Source organism: Pseudorca crassidens, chromosome 13 (genome assembly GCF_039906515.1).
Source record: "Pseudorca crassidens isolate mPseCra1 chromosome 13, mPseCra1.hap1, whole genome shotgun sequence".
NCBI classification, from domain to species: Eukaryota; Metazoa; Chordata; class Mammalia; order Artiodactyla; family Delphinidae; genus Pseudorca; species Pseudorca crassidens.
This window is the reverse complement of record NC_090308.1, coordinates 18,548,255-18,554,254: the sequence shown is the minus strand read 5'-3', so window position 1 is coordinate 18,554,254 and position 6,000 is coordinate 18,548,255. Positions and strand designations below refer to the sequence as shown.

At 35.0% G+C, this 6,000-nt stretch overlaps 1 protein-coding gene across 1 annotated transcript in view; it reads left to right on the top strand.

Annotated features, from left to right (window-relative positions):
• The first annotated feature begins 1,491 nt into the window (after positions 1 to 1,491).
• ADGB (androglobin) overlaps positions 1,492 to 6,000 on the top strand; it is a 187,172-nt gene continuing 182,663 nt past the window's right edge. The window contains exons 1-2 of the mRNA XM_067701839.1: positions 1,492 to 3,127; positions 3,407 to 3,441. The gene's annotated coding sequence lies outside the window, so the exon portion shown is untranslated. The remainder of the gene's footprint in view (positions 3,128 to 3,406; positions 3,442 to 6,000) is intronic.

Here is a 6,000-nt window from a genome sequence, read left to right as displayed (position 1 = left end):
TAACAAAGCAGTTCCCTTCACAATACATCAAAAAGAATAAAATACTTAGGAATAAATTTAATCAAGGAAATATAAGATTTGTACACTAAAAACCACAAAATATTATTTTAAAAAATGAAAGATCTAAATAAATAGAAAGACATCCTGTGTTCATGGACTGAAAGACTTAATATTGTTAAAATGACAGTAACCCCCCAAAATTATCTACGGATTAAATGCAAGCCCTGTGAAATGTCCAATTGCCTTTTTTGCAGAAAAGGATAAGCTGATCCTAAAATTCATATGGAAGTGCAAGAGACATCTGATCCTAAAATTCATATGGAAATGCAAAAGACATCAAATAGCCAAAACAATCTTGAAGGAGAAAAAAGTGGGAGGGCTTACACCTTCTGATTTCAAAACTCACTCCACAGCTACAGCAATCAAGACAGTCATAGGGTCAGTACAGAGTCATAGAGTAGGTGCTGTGTCATATAATAAGTTCCTCTGCACTACACACGTAACAGTTTGGTGGACTTTTTAAAATTGAATTTCCCAATAAGAGGTAAATGTTAATGAAAGGGAAGACACTAAATCTTTAATTTAGATTTATCATTTATAACTTTGTTTATTGAGTTTGCTCATACATGAGCATACCTGCTCTGACACTTGAACTGCTCATCTTTGTGAAAAAGAAAAGGAAATTATGTTTGTGCAATTTGCAGAGCTCAGTATTAAGCTGCAAGTATGACATTGTAGCTTCTCTCTGTTGCTATGGGCAAGTTACTTGAATGACTTCAACAGATTCTTAAACTGAACAGAAATTGCTTCCCACTCAGTTATAATTTTACCATGCAGAGGCTAGAAATCGGGAATAAATAATGAAGGAGGTCATCCAGGTTCACATTAATGCTCTGTGTGGGATGTAGCTGTTGGAGAGGGGAAACATAGCCTAGTGGTAGAGAGATCTTTCTTTACGATCTGAAAGAAATTCTGGCAGCTCTGACTTTACTTTCATGAAAGTAAATGGGAAAGGAAAACCTGTATGAAGGAACAAATATGGTTGCTAAAATTGTGCTTTTAAGGTTGTACCTTACAGAAAGAAGTAAACAATCTCCAATTTTAAAAAAAGCATAGAATGTGGACTATAGGTTGATTAGGAATGTGGCATTATTTGCCATATAACATTATTGAGATAAAGATTGAAGAAATGGAAGGCATAAGAAATGTTCTTCCTCAAAACACCATTTATGTAATCCATAGCTTGATTTATTGACAAGAGGTTTGGTGGATTAAAGATGGCCACCATTTCTTTGTAATGCTTTCCTTTGAGAAGTAGAGTTTATTTTCCCTCATCCTGAATCTAGTCTCATCCTGTGACTGCTTAAGTAATAGATAATGGCAGAAGTGACACTGTGCCAGTTCTAGGCTTAGCCTTTTAGAGCACTGACTGGCAGCTTTTGCTTCTGTCCTCTGGGAACACTCACTCTTCAAACTCTGCCTTCTAGAGCCCAGCTGCCATCGGTGAAAAGCCCAAGCCACCTGAGGGTCCATGTGAGGTGCTGCGGTCAACATGCCCAGCTGAGCTCCCAGCCTTCAGCCAGCATCAACCAACAGCCATGTGAGTGCATCATCTTAGATGTTCCAGCCCAATAGAGCCACCCAGTAGCTGTGGCCCCAATAGTGACAGCTCTGGCCTAGAACTACCCAGGCGATCCCAATTAACATGCAGAATGGTGAGGAGTAATCAAATGGTTGTTTTAAGCTGTGAAATTTTGGCTGGTTTGTTATGTAGCCAAACATCAAAACAATCATCTTGCATAATGATGTGTGTTAAAAGTTAGGTGTCACAGATGGCAGAATGAACAGAAAATTAGTAAATTTGACCTGTATCAACGATTATGTCTACAATCTCTCCTCAGAACTTCTCCAGGGGAGTTTTAGCAACTCAAAAGACTGCTTTCAGACCTGATCCCTTTTCTAGAACTAAACTTACATCCCACTGGGTTCTAGACAAAAAGTGTGTGAAAAATCTGTAAGTACCTTTAATTTATTAAAAGTGCTATCTTTTCTTTAAACTTCAAACATGGAGACAAAGCGTTTACTAAGAATGTCCTTAGTAAGAGTGTTCATTTGTTTGTTTTGAATAAGATGAAAACATAAGAATGTTCAAAAGTTTTTACATTGAACTTTTATGATGTCACTGATATATTTTTAAAATTAGATTAAAACAAAACAAAAGAAAACCACCCCAAAAGACAATAAACCCAGCAGCCCTAAAAGAAAAATTTAGGTTCAGTACACTATGAATAGAAATTCCTATATGTTGAATTAATTTTTGAATTTGGTTTCTGAATCTTTTGTAAATAATAGGTCAGAATGAATTAGTGGAATAAAATCGCATTGGCGATTTCCTTTTAGATTAATGGATTTTACCTCAGATCCCAGTGTTGAGTTAAATGTAAACATGTGTTTCTGCGGATTGACAGCACACATTTTTCAATACATACAGTCCACTGAGAAACACAGTGCTTTCAGAGTCCAGTCTGTCTTCTGGGAATGGTTTTGAGGAAACACCTAATTTTGAGCAAGTTACCAACGCACTCTCCCCTCAATATCTGAATCAGTAAAAAAAAAAAAAAAAAGAATGATAACCATCCCTGCCCAATTTATCTGGAAGGACTGTTCTTCAAAATCAAGTGATCATATATGATGAACATACTTAAGGAGAAGGCTTTTTTTTAAACTAAAATCATTTTGTTGTTGTTCTTGATAATTTTGCTTCCAGTAATTTCATATTTTTTCTTTCAATTCTGGAAACTATTTTAATACACTTTTCTGAGGTCCAAAGCTGTTCATGTTTTAGATTGTGGTGTCTTTGCCTGCTTTGCTTATATGGGTCTCTGAAGTTAACTGATATTTAACTGGAACATAAACTGTGGCAGAAATATTGGGGAGAGAAGAGAAAAATAATCATATGTAGAGAAAATAAAAACTAAGGTGACAAATTCAAGCATTCCAACTTCTAACAAAATCCCCTTTCTTTCTATCTCATTTCAACCCACCGAGGACCTGTACACACCTTTACTCCGCTGTCTCCGTTTCCTTGTATGTTTCTCTGGGAACTTTACATATAGGGGATTCCATGGTAAATACTGTTGTATCTTGCTTCATTCACTAAACCTAAAGTTTTTATTATTTATTTATTATTATTATATAATAATTATATATTTATTTATCTATTTATTTATATATTTGTCGTTCATTCCTTTTTACTCCTGAATGGTATTACCGAATACATCACATTTCGTTTATTCTCCTGTTGATGGACATTTAGCTTATTTCCCATTTTTACTGTCATGAGTAGAGCTGCTATGAACTTTCTTGTAAAAATCTTTGTGTGACTATGTGTTTTCATTTCTCTTAGGTAAACGTCTAAGACTGGAATTTCTGGATATTACGGTAGGTGTGTGTTTAACTTCATAAGGAACTGCCAAACAGTTTTCCAGAGTCATTTCCCATCATCAGTGACTAAGAGTTGGAGTTGCTTGGCATCGTCTCAACATTTAATATTTGTACTGGGTAGTTTTTGCTTCATAACAAATCTCTACATAACTCATAAAATAACACCAATCTGAGCCAACTCACTGGAACTTGACGGCTTAGGACAGCCTCACTTGTGTGTTTGGTGATTACCTCATCATCAGCTGGGATGACAGGCATGACTTGGCTTTGTGTGTTTCAGAGGCTAGCCAGGACTCATCCACATGGCTTGCTGGTTAAAGTCAGCAGATTAAAGCAAGCTCCATTCCACTTCCACTTTCTAATCCTCTGCTTGGTTCATGTTTGTTAATGTCCTAGTAGCCAAAGAAAGTCATGTGGCCAAGAACACATTTAAGGCATGGGGAAATGGATTCCACCTTTAATAGAAAGAACTGAAAAATCACATTGGAAAGGAGTACTACTGCAGGGATAGGAAGTATTTGAGACCTTTTAGCAATCTACCTTTTAGCAGTCTTTGATCACAAAGAATTTATAGTCTTTTCACATGAAAAAATATAATCCTGTCATTCCAGAACCCCCAAAGTTTCATTTCAATGATGGCATCAGTCTCAGAATTGAGAATATAGTTATCTAAATCAGATCCAAATGCAGATGAGGTTCCAAGAACTATAGTCATCAAGCGTTCCTCTGGGAAACAGAGCTAGCATGAGTGTTAGTGGAATAAGGGATTCATTGTAGGAATTAGATCTTACACAAAAGTGAAAATATGGAGTAAATGGAAGGGTTGGGATCAGAAAAAGAGTCATTCATGAGTCTACCTAAAGTACTGGTGCAGGTAGACAAGTTAGAGCTTGCAGGGAAGTCTGAGAAACTAAACATCCACTGCAGTAGGACCAAGAAAAGGCAGTTCATGGCGAGCTCTATGGGAACTTGTTGTCTTTGTGTAGCTACCAATTTTGTGGGTCCAGAGCCAAGCATGGTAGACCTGGGGTTGCTGTTGATCACCCTGGAAGTTGAGTTGGACAACCTTGTAAAATGAGGTCATGCCATAACTCAGTGAATACATCTGCACCAGTCTGGCACTAAATCTGACACCAGCAAACTTTTGAGAGTAATGTCTACTGCTTTATTTATATAAATTATACAAAAGTTTCTCTTTGGGCCAAATCTAAAACAGAAAAGGAAATTCTAGGAAATATAGTCTTTAGCTTAACCAGGTTGACATAGAAAAATACAGTATACTGTTATTAGTTTTATTTTTTTTTATTTTAGCATTGTACTAGGTATGTGTATACTCATTATATCTCATTGGGTTTCAATTTACACAACCCTAATGACTGTGCTTATTGGCCATTAATATTCCTTATTTTGTGGTCGTCTATGTTTTGTGCGAATTTTTATTAAGTTTTTTGTCTTTTTATTATTGAATTTTAGCAAATCTTTATATAGTTTAAATACAAATCCTTTGTTGTATAAATACATTGCAATGCTTTTATCCCATCGAGGTTTGCCTTCTAATTTTCTTAGTAATGACTATTTTTGAAAAGAAGTTTTTACTTTTAAGGAAGTTCAGTTTATTAAACTTTTTATTACGTTTAATGATTTCTGTGTTCTAAGAAATCATTGAACACCTGAAGTTTGCAAAGATATTATCCAGTATTTTCTTTAAGGAGACTTTTAGATTGAATTTTTATGTTTAGATCTATATCCCATCTTGAGTTAATTTCTGTATATGGAGTGAGGTATTGGTCAAGCTTCTTTTTTTTTTTCATGTAGACAGCCAGTTCTTCTGGTACTATATATTGAAAACCATATATAATTTCTTTGTCCACATTAAATTTCATTGGTGCCTTTATAAAAATAAAATTACCACACTTCATTGTGTATCTAGTTCTGGACTTCCTGTTTTTACTAATCCATTCTTCTATTCCATATCAATAATTATTATGACTTTATAGTAATTCTTAAAATAATACAAATCTTGCAAATTTTTTCTATTTAAATATTTTAAAAAATTATTCTGGGTCGTTGGCAACTCTTTATAAATAGTACCAGACTGTCAATTTATGCCAAAAAATAACCTGCTTGAATTTTGGTTGGAAATGTGTTGAATCTATAGAATTGGGGGGAAATTGACATTTTTACAATATTGAGTCTTCTAATATGTGAACATGATGTACTTCTTTTTTTTTTTGATTCACATTTAAAAAGAATTTTTATTGGAGTATAATTGCTTTACAATGTTGTGTCATATATAACGAAGTGAATCAGCTCTTTGTATACATATATCCCCTCCCTCTTGGACCTCTCTCCCACATCCCCCATCCCACTCATCTAGGTCATCCCAGAGCACCTCATTTATTTAGTCTTCCTTAATTTTAGCAATAAGATTTTCCGGTAGAAGCCTTATACAGCTTTTCTTATATTTATTACCAAGAATTTTTCTTGCTGGCATGGTAAGTGACATTGTTTTTAAATTCTCACCCCCATCCCAGACTATTGTCAATAGGACAGCCA